Genomic DNA, 13,902 nt, shown 5'->3' on the forward strand with positions numbered 1-13,902 from the left:
CTTTGAATTTTTTTTCATGTTTTCCCTGTTCTATTTTATGAATTCCTTCCAGTCCACTTGGGAATTATCTCAAACCTGTGAAATTATTTTTCCTAAAATTGTGTCTACCTTGTCAGTATGATTTGTTTCTTGGATCTATACCTTCACCTGTCAAGTGGAATTCAAGGACTACATCACTTTTTCCTATAGGTCATATATACCTTAAAGTCAATAATGTTGGGCTCTTTGGTAAGCAGCAGGTTCAATCTTGTCACATCTTCAACCTATTGGGCCATTTTATTTTCCATTGTAGTATTTCTATTTATCAAGGGCTTTTTCCCCCTTACCAGGGAGATTGCCAACTCAAAAGACATGTACCCACTCCATCCCATTCACCACCCTTTCCCCTTTCTCATTTTAGCTTCTCATGAATGACAGGTCGTCCCTGTATCCTGCCCACTGTCCTGGGTCAGAAACAATGCAGCAGGACACAGCAAACTCGTATTCACAGAAAGACTGCTTCACATAATTGGCAATATCCCTTCTCTGTCCCCTCAAGCAGAAAAAAAGAAAACAGTGAGAAATTCCTTTGGTCTGCATCAAAATATCATTCACACATGACCTTTCCCTAAACCCCCCCATCCCCCAACCCTACCTTCCTTGCATGATAGTATAATCTATACACAACCATTCTCCACTCACCCCTATCTCCTGTCTTCTCCCTTTCTTGCTCAACATACATTCTCCTCTTGCTCAGTGCTCTTTTCACCTCATCCATCCATCTCATGCTTGGTTGTCCTCTCAAGTTCACTCCATGTGTCCAAACCATGCCAGTATTCTTTCATCAGTCCTGTATGCCATCTCTTTTTCCACCCCAGCTCTCCTTCTCACTTTGTTTCCCACTATACCAACCTTGTAACCCTTACCATACTTCTCAGACATTTCATCCTTACCATTGACTGATTCCTTACTTTAGAGAACAGTTGACGGAATACTACAGCTAAAGCTGATGATACATCTCATCTCAAACACACACAAGACACCGAAGCGAAAGGAATCTAGCGGTTTTGTCACTGACATGAAGGAAATGACTAGTTGTTATTATGCGGGATGTGTTAGGGTATGTTTCTAGTGTGACCGATAAGGAAAATCCAGTTCTTGAAATAAGTATAGTTGGCACATGGAGAAAGAAAAAGATGAAAAAATATTAAATGAACCAACGAAGAGAGGCCTGGATATAAGTAAGGTAGAATCACCGAGAGGAGTAAATCTTAAGAAAACAAGTTTAATTGACACACCAAGGATAAACCGAAGATGGGAGAACAAAATTTTTTCAGGTTTTCAAAGAAACCCAGGAGAAATAGGTAAAGGCTTAGATATAGAGAAATTAGATATAGCAATGCATTTAGAAATCGTGAAGTAAACGAATTTTTGGAAGAAATCATAGATTTAAAATTGGACTACCGAGCTGTGCTTAGAGAATTGATTACTTTGCATAAGAGTAGCGAGGAAACGAATAGAGAAGTAAGTGACCTAAAGAGCAAAATTGATATGCTCAAAAGAGAAAACAAAAGAATAAAAAATGACAAAAATGAAAATGAAGAACTGAAAAAGGAGGTCAAAGAGCAATTACAGGTAGTTACCAGAAAGGTAGAAGAGTCAATTAAAGAAACAAACCTCCTTGAAATAAAAAAATTCAATGGAAACAAGAACAGGAAAATAGAAAAAGAGTACAAAAGCAGATGGAGGAAAATACAAAAGAAACAGTTATGAAAGTAATTAAAGAAAAGGAAAATTGGGTGAGAGATGCAGTTGACAAAGGTAAATGCATTATGATCCATGGTATCCAAGAAAAACGTGTATAAATACCAGAGAGAAAAGTAGGAAAAGGTAATAGCTAAGGAAATTTTGAAAAAAAAAAAAATCAAGACGAAGGGTAAAATTATGACAAAGGAATTGATGAGATTCACAGGATAGGTAAATATTCAAAAGAAAAACAACATAGACCTCTGAAAATAAAACTATGAACTCAAATGATAGCTGAGGAGATACTATTGAAAGCGGTTAAATTAGCAAACAGTGAGAAATTCAAACATATATGGATGAAAAAGGAAATGAGGGATGAGGAAAAAGAGAAAAACAAAGCTCTCAGAATTGAAACCAACGATAGAAATGAGAAAAGAACAGAGATGGGGAAAAAAAAGTTTTTTTTTTTTTTTTTTTTTTTTTTTTTTTTTTTTTTTTTTTTTTTTTTTTTTTTTTTGAGAGAGAGAGAGAGAGAGAGAGAGAGAGAGAGAGAGAGAGTACTGAACCTGAGTGGAAATATGATACACCAGGAAAATGGAAACTTAACCATAAAAGAGAAGAAAATATGAAACTAAAAGTGGCATACACATACAGTATATCCATGGTATGATCTCTGGAATTAATGAACTAAACGACTATCTGGAAATAGAGAAACCTGACATAATGGGAATTGTGGAGACAAAACTGAAAGGCGCTCTATCAACAAGTATGGTGGGACAAGGTCTATACAACCACTAGACGAAAAATAGAACAGACAAACGGAGGAAGAGTCATGATGTTGACCAAAAAGGGTTTAACCCCTTCCATATGGTGACGCCTACGTAGGCGTCATGAGGAGCAAGTGGGTACGAGAGGATGCCGATTATATTTATTGTAGTTGTACCTGCGTGACCCCATACTCTGTAAACTGGCTTCATCATATTTTCTATGGTTATCAAAATTCACGGGTGAAAGAGAGAACGAGCAATACAGCAGTGACTTTATTTTTTATAATGCGAGTATTATGACGCAACATTGCACGTCTGGCAGCTAATGCTGCCCGCGAGATTTTGGCCCGGAGTGAAGGGGTTAAATGTGACAAAGATAAAGTTGTAAATAAAAATGTGAAAATAGAAAATTTGTAGCAGTATATGTGCCACCAAAAACACAGGCTTGGTCTGATAGTAATTATGGGTGATTTTAATGCAAAGGATATAATTTGGGAAGAAATGATAGTAAAAGGGGGAGAAGAACTTTGGAACAACATTCTTCTGGAAATGACCATTGAATATACCTTAACACAATAGGCTAAGGAAAATACTAGATACAGAAAGGAAGAGGAACCATCGAAACTAGAATTAATATAAACTTCTGAACTGGATATCATGAACAAAATGGAGTATAGGACACCAATTGGAAAGAGTGACCATATACTAATAGAGTTTGAATTAAAAGAACAAAACAATGTAAAAAGGAATGATAAACATAGAGAAGGAAGATTAATGTATAACAAAACGGATTTTGTAAAACTTAGAAAAAAATTCCAAAACACAAACTGGGATAAATTCTCCAAAGAGGAACCATCAAAACTAGACTTAAAATTAACTTCTGAACCGGATATCGTGAACAAAATGAAGTATAAGACACCAATCGGAAAGAGTGACCATATACTAAGAGAGTTTGAATTAAAAGAACAAAATGATGTAAGAAGGAATGATAAACATAGAGAAGGAAGATTAATGTACAACAGAATGGATTTTGTAAAACTTAGAAAAAAAAAAATCCAAAACACAAACTGGGATAAATTATCCAAAGAGGAAACAAAGATGGAAGAAAAATGGAACATATCCAAAGAAAATTACAAGGAAGGAATTGATAAATATGTACCAAAGAAGAAGCAAAAAGAGATTTATATAAAGTGTTGGCATAACAAAAGGTGCAGTCAGGCTAAAGACAGAAGAGACAAAGCCTGGAAAAGATGGAAAAGTGAAAAAAAAAACATCCAAATGGCAAACATATATAAAACTTAGGAACGAATATGTGAATATACACAGGAAAGAAAAAAGAAACTATGAAAAAGATATTATAGACAAATGTAAGGATCAACCTAAACTCATACAGATATGTAAATGATAAATTAAAAGACAAACATGAAATTGTAAAACTGCATGGAGATAAAGAATATATAGACAACACAGAAATGGCAGAAGTTATGATCAGACATTTCAGGTCTGTTTTTACAATTGAGAGCTCACAAATTTGGGAAGATGGACAATGAGAAAGCCCCCCTAAAATGAATGAAATTAAGGTAACACAGAATGAAATAAGAGACCAAATAAAAACCCTAGATGTTAGGAAATTGTATGGACCAGATGGAATTGCAAATTGGATACTGAAAGAATGTTTCATCTCCTCTGTCACCACTGTCACGACTGTCACCGCCACTATCGGTCCTCGACCGTTTACACTTCTATAAGTTCGTAATTCCACTCACAAGGCCCCTTGCCTTCGTTACGTCAGTCTCACTAGTATCCAAGTTCGTCTTATTCATTAGGCCCCATGCCTTGTATTTCTCATGTACTTCAGACCAGTCCTGAGGTTAAGGAAAATTGATTAGTTTTTCTTTTCTTTCCACTATAATTACACTGTCTTGGTTAGACTCAGGATCTCTCTCCCTCATCTGCCCACGAGATCCCTCTCCTATACGCCAAGCCACCTTCTGACGTCACTAATTTTTCTAATCCAATCTCCTCTGACTTCTCAAATAAATGTCACTCCTTATGGGCATGACTTTGAATTCATGCACCAATAATTTTTCCTCCTCTTCCACCTTTTCTCCAATCCAGAAAGCCGTTACAATGTCACAAGCAATATAATTTACCTCAGCATTAGTCAAACGAAAATAACCTGTGCTCACAGAGTGTTTTGATTACATCAGCGATTATTACACAATCACCTCCCGTCGGATGTGTTTATATAGACAGAACGGCGCCTCAAATCTTTGTTTATAAAAACAGTCGATGCCGAGCCAATGCGAGTCTGACTAAGCAATTGCTGCTTGTCGGCAACTAAACAATTCGCTGACTCAGCATTTCAATATCCTAGTGTTTCCCCATCTTATTAGCATTCGTACCTCTATTTACCGGCCTCTTACAAAATGTATAGACAAACTGATGGACAAATTATACAAGATAATAGACATTTCACTCAAAGAAGGAAAGGTACCACAAGATTGGAAAGATGCAAACATAGTACCAATATATAAAGGAGGAAACAAAGAAGATCCTACAAACTTCAGACCATTATCCCTTACAAGCACAGTAGCAAAAATATGTGAAAACGTTATCAGAAACAAATGGATCAAACACTTGGAAGGGAATAAAATATTAAATCCTAAACAATTTAGCATTAGAAGTGGAAGATCATGTACCACAAACTTAATATGCTTTTATTTGAGATTAATTGAGATAATACAAGAAAGAGATGGCAGGGCAGATTGTGCCTTCTTGGACTTGCAGAAGGCTTTTGACAAAGTACCACATAAAAAGCTAATAAGAAAAATTGAAATGATAGCAATACAAGGTAAGCTACTGGAATGGATGAAGGATTTCATAAGTGGGAAAAAAATGAGAGTGGTACTTAGAGACAAAAATTCAAACTGGAAAGATGTGATGAGTGGCATCCTGCTAGGCTCTGTATTGGCTCCTTTAATGTTTGCCATATATATAAATGATATGGATGAAGGAGTGAAGTATTACATGAACTTCTTTGCTGACAATGCCAAAGTACTCCAGAGTAAGCACAGAAGAAGATTGCAGATCACTACAAGAAGACCTGGACAAAATATGGGGATGGAGTCAGAGGTGTGAAATGAACTTTAACATTAAGAAATGTAGTATAATGGAATTTGGAAAAAGCAAAAATAGAATATCGGGTCAATATAAAATTGGGAACAATGAAATAAAAAAAAAGTCGACTCGGAAAGGGACCTGGGAGTGATTATCTCCAGTGACTTGACACCTGATAAACATATCAATAAATTATTTGGAGAGACTTGTAACTTATTAAGATCAATGAAAGTGGCCTTCGACTACATGGATGAAGAAATGGTAAAGAAAATAGTGGTTGCACTAATAAGACCTAAACTAGAGTATGCTGCAACACCTAGCACAAAGAAAGAAAAAAAAAAAAAAAAAAGCAGCGACAAAAATGGCACCTACACTCTCAAATTTGACATACAAACAAAGATTGGAGAAATTACATCTATCAACACTGGAACAGAGAAGAGAAAGAGGTTTGTTGATCATTTACAGAATTATGAAAGGGATGGAAATTCTTGATAGAGATGTCTTATTAAAATGGGACAGAAGAGAAACAAGAGGACACGAGAAGGACAGTTACAGAAGAGATTTGAAAAAGAGTAGCTTCCCACAGAGTGATTAATGTCTGGAACAAACAAAATGGAGAAACAATGAGTACAAAAAAAAAAAAACTATACAAGATTTTAAGAATAAACTGGATGCGGAGAGTTACAAAAACGGGTCACTATGAGCATAGCTCTCGTCCTGTAAAATACAACTAGGTAAATACAACTAAGTAAAAATACATTCAAACATTTCCTCTCTACCTTTCTCAAATTCCAAGTCTTTGCCTCACACAGTGCTCTCAGCACAATCATTCCTTCATATAAAATTCTCTTTGCATCCATTCCCAAGTGCCTATTTTTCATCACACTTTTTAGTCCCCCAAGGTATTTACTTGCTTTTCTCAATCTACAATTTACTTCCATCTTCATTCCTCCCTTTCCTGTGTCACGTTACCACCCCTAACCTTAAAGCAATTGGTTAGTAAATATAGGATCTAGGAGGACAACAACAGATCTTGCCTCATCCCTTAAAGGTGGAGTGACAATAACGGATATCAATTTCACTTCTTACTGCATAGTTCCCTCTCTAACAAGCATATCTCATCATCCCCTTCAGTTAGAAAAGAAATCCCTACTTCACATTATCATCATAAATGGAGGATATAGAAAGATAGTAGGTAATTATATCTATACCTATATTGAATAAACCTAACAATATAGAATCAAATGTATATATTTGATTATTGCATCTCAGACTCAAGTATATAGTATATTCTCAGTACATATGAGGTGTTTCATTATCTCACCTCTCCACTCATATAATGTATATATAAATTAAAGGCACCATTAATCGGTTTACATTCCACATATGATATTCATATTACATAACCTTCACATAGTCTCCTAACCAGGCTCTGCTTCTACAAGCACTGTGAATATTGGATTCTTAATAATATAATCACTTCAAAAATGTTAATCCTTACAAATCATGCCTTTACAACATACCATTTATATCCATTATTACTCTTCCTCTGTGCGTTTTATCACTATATATCCCCATATTTCTACTCCCATTTTATATTCTTTCAACCATATTATCTTCAAAAGACTTATATATCTAATTCAAACCACATACAGAAGAAGGAACAAGCGAGGAATTGCAATCGTTCCTTTTTCCCTTTTTTATCGACGACAGTTCCAATAATGTTTCAACTCTCCCTGCGATATCGTCAATAGTGTAAAATATAAATCATACATTGATCATACACCAAAAGCAATTACAATAAATATTTCTATGAATTCTTACATCGCTAGAGCATAATCTCACAGGAATAAACATTTTTTTCAGACATATTAAATTTTTGAATACTTAGATTTTAGCATGTGGATCTACGTCCATGAATGTAAACACATCAGAAATTGTGGTCAGCCTAAAGAAATTAGAGAACGTAATAAACACCAGGGGTGACTATGGTAGCACCCTCCCCCTTTAAGACATGAGGCGATCCTTGGATTGACTCATGTTGAAGAAGGAAGATGGGACAAAGTGTCCACTAGAATATTATCTGCTCCTTTTACATGCTGTATGATCATATTATAGTCCTGTAGCATCAAACGCCATCGAGTCAACCGTTGGTTGTCATTCTTCATCTTATATAAAAATACCAGGGGGTTATGGTCAGTAAACACAGAAACAGGATATCCGGACCCTCTCAGATATATGTCAAAATGACTCAAACTAAGGATCAAGGCTAAAGTCTCCTCAACTGTACTGTAGTTTCTCTGGTAAGGGAGGAATTTCTTTGAAAAATAGCATATTGGGTGGTCGATATCCTCTTTCTCCTGAACTAAAATGCCCCCTACTCCAACGTTACTCGCGTCCACGTACAATTTGAACGGCCTCTCAAAATCAGGAGTGACAAGTATAGGGTCACTCGTTAACATCCTCTTAATAGTCACAAAAGCTTCCTCACAATGTGCATCCCACACAAACTTAGTACCCTTTGACAACAGCCTAGTCAATGGTAAAGCTACTGTGGAAAAATTCCTACAGAATCTCCTATAATAACCACTCATGCCTAAGAATCGTAGTAACTCTCTACGGTTCTTAGGAGCGGGACAATCGTTGATAGTTTTCACCTTGGCATCAACAGGTTGTACCTCACCCTGGCCTACCACATATCCTAAGTACTCAACTTTTGCCTTTGCAAAATCACTTTTGGCTAAATTCACTGTTAAGTTGGCATCATTCAGTCTCTGGAAGACATTTGAAATTTGCTCCACATGGTCTTCCCAAGTCTCAAAATATATGACATCGTCGATATAGACTGCACACCCATTCACTCCTGCCAATACTTTGTTAATCAATCTTTGGAATGTACTCCCACTATTCTTCATTCCAAATGGCATCACCCGCTACTGATACAAGCCATCCATTGTCACAAAGGCAGAGATCTCCCTGGCTCTCTCCGTCAAACCTATTCGCCAGTACCCTTTCAACATATCGAGCTTACTGACAAACTTCTCCTTTCCCACACAGTTGATACAGTCATCCAACCTTGGTATTGGGTAAGAATCATTCTTAGTCACTTGGTTCACTTTCCTAAAGTCTGTGCAGAATCTGTATGAATCACTACCTGCCTTCTGCACTAACACACACGGGGAACTCCACGCACTGTTACTTTCCTCAATTAATCCATTTTCCAACATATACTGGACTTCCTTCTTCATGATTTCCCTTTTCTGTGGATTCACTCGGTATGGATGTTGCTTCATTGGCCTGGCATCACCTACGTGGACATCATGTTCCACCACGGTACATCTTCTTGGAGTGTCCGAAAATAATGGTCTATACCTATGTATCTCATGGATGATATCATCCCTCCTTTCACTGCTCAGATGACTCAGTTTGGTTTCTAGGTTTTCTAACACTGTCGAGTTTTCCAAGTTCTTCTCACACCTGCTGAATTTCTCCTCTCCATCATCTATTACTTGCTCTGCACTTACTACGCCGCAACCCAACTCATTCATCTCCTCGGACATTTCTGTCTCCTCCGCCTCCCTTCCATGATATGGCTTAATCATGTTTACGTGGCACAACTGGTTTCTCTTCTGCCTACCAGGAGTGTTGATGATGTAGTTCAGCTCTCCTACTTTCCTCTCAATTGTCCATGGACCACAATATCTTGCCTTCAAGGGATCCCCTTGGACAGGTAATAACACCAAAACTCTGTCACCTGGTTTGAATTCTCTCACCCTTGCCTTCTTGTCATACCACTTCTTCATCTCCTGTTGTGCATTCTTCAGATTCTCTTAGACCAGTTCCCTCGCCTTCATCAATCTACTCTTGAATTCTGACACATATGTTAATAGATGTGGGTCATCTCTCTTGCCAAGCCACTTCTCTTTCATCATGCTCAAAGGACCTCTCACATCATGGCCGTACACTAGTTCGAATGGACTGAATCCAGTCGATTCCTGTACTGCATCTCTGGCCAAAAATAAAGCTAGTGGGACTCCTTCATCCCAATCTATACCAAGATCCTCACAATATACTCTCAGAATGTTCTTAAGAGTTTGGTGGAATCTCTCCAAGCTACCTTGTGATTGTGAGTGGTATGCACTAGCTAACTTCTGTTCAATATGCAAGCCCTTCAATATCTTCCTGAACATGCCGGAAGTAAAGTTGCTTCCTCTGTCAGATTGTATCACTTATGGAAGTCCTACCCAAGAAAAATATTTCACCAACTCTCTCACTATATTCTTGGCATGAATACTCCTTAGTGGAATAGCTTCCAGGAACCTTGTGGCTACACACATTATTGTCAGTAAATAGGAATTCCCTCTCCTAGTTCTCGGTAAAGGTCCAACACAATCTATTATGATTTTGCTGAATGGCTTGCAAAATGCTGGTATGGGCTGCAATGGTGCTCGTGGAATTACTTGATTTGGTTTACCCTTTTTCTGACATATGTCACAAGTTTTGCAAAAATCCGCAACATCTCGCTTCAAGCTTGGCCAATAAAAATGAGTCAACAGTTTCCCTGCTGTTTTCCTCACTCCTAGATGTCCTGCCAAACTAGACTCATGAGACAAGGCTATCAATGTATGCCTATACTTCTTTGGTGCCACTATCTGCCGTTTCATCTCCCAATGCTTCGTTGCGGGTACACTCGCAGGCCTCCACTTCCTCATCAGTACATTGTCGTGAAGATAGAATCCAATAGAACTATCATCAGACACACCATTTCTATTTGCTTCTCCAAAACATTCCTTCAAAGTAGGATCATTGTGCTGGGCATCAATAAGTTCCTTCCTTCCAACATTGAAATCAGGAGATATCTCTAAATTCATCTCCACACTTTCATCTTTCACAGGCTCATGTTCCTTTTCCTCATCAAATATATCACCTAGACCCATATCCTCATCGTTAGTTTCCTTATTCCTCATCATGGCTCTGGTCACTACACAAGCTGGGTAAATTCTTTGAATACTTCCATCATCCGCACTCTCCTTACTTGCATCTACTTCACCTCCGCTCAGAGATTTCCTGCTCCCTGCGATTGGAGTTTCCATTTCCACAGTCACTTTGGACCTCCTTCCGAATTCCAACATCCAAGACATCTCCTTCACCTTGCACATCTATACTCTCATCCTTCATATTCTCGAGGGGTTTAGCAATCATTCTTGGCTCTGAGACCACCTTATCCCCAGCTAAGTCATTACCTAACAGCATATCCATGCCATTTATAGGGAGTTCTTCACTAACTCCTACTCTCACTTTGCCACTGACATATCCCGTATCTATCTCTACATAATGCAATGGGACATTTATTCCTGCACCCAAACCTCTCTAGCCTCCTCACCAGCATATGAACTTTCGGTCCACTCCAGTGTCTCTGAGGACTAGGCTTTGGTTTGCTCCAGTATCCCTTAGGATTTTTATTTGCTTCTTCGATCCTCCAGGTAACGATATCATCCCCTCTGTTATGAATGGTTGGAAACTACCAACAATTGTCTCCTTCCTCTTAGGTTCCACACCCAAGCTCACTTGTGGTTTCTCCCATGCCACAGTCAATCCAGCGGATTTGGGCACTTTTCTACACTGATACTGCACATGACCACTTTCTCCGCACCCATAACATTTTACATGTGACCTTTCCTGCCTGTTCATGTAACCGTTAAAATTGTGCTGTCTCATAGGACTGTACTGGGGTGGGTTCCTGGGTTTACTCCTCTCTTGATACTGCGGAACATAATGAGGTTGTGATCTCTTGGGATTGTAGTAGTCCTGTCTAGAATCAAAGTGGCTCACTCTCTGGTTATTCCTTCCATAAACATGTCCCACATTCCTTATTCCACCTTGCTTGTGACTCACCTGCCCTGTACACATCCTCCGCATTACAGTCAACTCATCCGCTAACTTTGCTGCATCCATTACATTCTTAATCCGATTCCTACAGATTTCATATCTGATATCGGGGTGCATCATCTCTGTAAAGTGCTCCAACAACATCAACTGTTTCACGTCCTCAAAGTCTTCTACTCCCTCAGATTTACACCACCGCTCAAATCTCATATTACTTTCCCTGGCCAAATCGCCATACGTCTGTCCATCTGTCTTCTTCATATTTCTGAATTTCCTCCTATATACTTCAGGTGTCATCTCTACTGTCTTGAGCACAGCCTCCTTCACTCTATAGTAACTAACTGAATCATGTATCGACAAACATGCAAAGGCCTCCCTTGCTTTCCCTCTGAATTTTGCCTGCACCAACATTGCCCAATCTGCTCTCTCCCATCTTTTGATGGTGGCGAGTTTTTCAAATTGAATGAAGAAGTCTTCTGCCTCTCCTTCTACAAATTCGGGTAACTGACTAACCCTATCATCTCCTCCGCCTCCTGCGTTTCTTCCTCCTTGTGTGCCCATGACTTCTATCTCTTTTAGTCTTATTTCGTTCTCTATCTCTTTTAGTCTTATTTCCTTCTCTGCTCGGATTTTTTCTATCTCAATTTGCACTCGCCAGTCACCTTTATCCGACTCTACATTGCCACTTAACTGCCCTTCTTCTTTCTCTGACTCATTCCCACTAATTCTGCCAATAATTCCCTTTCCGATTAAGGCTGTTATGACTTCTCTCTGTACGTCAACCTTGAGAGTGCCTGACACAATAATTTCATATTCCTCCGCTAACCGGCGCAAGTCTTCTAACTTAAGCTGGTACAAGTTATGGATATCGGGATTTTTCATAAATTCTTGCACGGCTTTACTCATAACTATTTGATTTATTTCAACACTTTGTCCATGCACTTCCACTGCGTCACCATGGTCACTACCCATTTCTACTTGGTCGCCGTATATTTCCATGATTTATATTTCACTTTATATTTCACACTTCCACTCGACTAAATTTTTCAACGTACCTCTGTCCTTGGGAGTTTACTATAGGGTTCCTACGTGTGGAATTCTTACTTGTATTTGTCTCTGGCCGATGTTCCTGTGTGGGAGAAGCACTGGTTGTGGCTTCCTTGTCTGGTTCTGGATCCCGGACGTTGGGCCCCCAACTGTCACGTTACCACCCCTAACCTTAAAGCAATTGGTTAGTAAATAAAGGATCTAGGAGGACAACAACAGATCTTGCCTCATCCCTTAAAGGTGGAGTGACAATAACGGATATCAATTTCACTTCTTACTGCATAGTTCCCTCTCTAACAAGCATATCTCATCATCCCCTTCAGTTAGAAAAGAAATCCCTACTTCACATTATCATCATAAATGGAGGATATAGAAAGATAGTAGGTAATTATATCTATACCTATATTGAATAAACCTAACAATATAGAATCAAATGTATATATTTGATTATTGCATCTCAGACTCAAGTATATATTATATTCTCAGTACATATGAGGTGTTTCATTATCTCACCTCTCCACTCATATAATGTATATATAAATTAAAGGCACCATTAATCGGTTTACATTCCACATATGATATTCATATTACATAACCTTCACATAGTCTCCTAACCAGGCTCTGCTTCTACAAGCACTGTGAATATTGGATTCTTAATAATATAATCACTTCAAAAATGTTAATCCTTACAAATCATGCCTTTACAACATACCATTTATATCCATTATTACTCTTCCTCTGTGCGTTTTATCACTATATCCCATATTTCTACTCCCATTTTATATTCTTTCAACCATATTATCTTCAAAAGACTTATATATCTAATTCAAACCACATACAGAAGAAGGAACAAGCGAGGAATTGCAATCGTTCCTTTTTCCCTTTTTTATCGACGACAGTTCCAATAATGTTTCAACTCTCCCCGCAATATAGTCAGTAGTGTAAAATATAAATCATACATTGATCATACACCAAAAGCAATTACAATAAATATTTCTATGAATTCTTACATCACTAGAGCATCATAATCTCACAGGAATAAACATATTTTTCAGACATATTAAATTTTTGAATACTTAGATTTTAGCATGTGGATCTACGTCCATGAATGTAAACACATCAGAAATTGTGGTCAGCCTAAAGAAATTAGAGAACGTAATAAACACCAGATACCTAAATATATCCACTTTTTCCAGCCTTTTTCCTTTCAGACTTACTTCTCACTCCCATCCACCCACCTTGTACATCTCATCACCTTACTTTTACCCACATCATTTACCTTCAACTTTCTCCTATTGCATACCCTCCCAAACATTCAACAGGTTCTAACTGCCTCCTACGGTTATTAGGAGGCAGT

The 13,902-nt window shown here is 38.0% G+C and overlaps 1 protein-coding gene across 4 annotated transcripts in view; it reads left to right on the forward strand.

The window, feature by feature from the left end:
- The window catches only part of Iml1 (GATOR complex protein Iml1), a 376,817-nt gene that overhangs the window by 324,665 nt on the left and 38,250 nt on the right, over nt 1-13,902 (forward strand). The gene's annotated exons all lie outside the window — the stretch shown is intronic.

The sequence above is a fragment of the Oratosquilla oratoria genome, chromosome 18, assembly GCF_046742065.1.
Source record: "Oratosquilla oratoria isolate Oo_2021 chromosome 18, ASM4674206v1, whole genome shotgun sequence".
Classification (NCBI taxonomy): Eukaryota; Metazoa; Arthropoda; class Malacostraca; order Stomatopoda; family Squillidae; genus Oratosquilla; species Oratosquilla oratoria.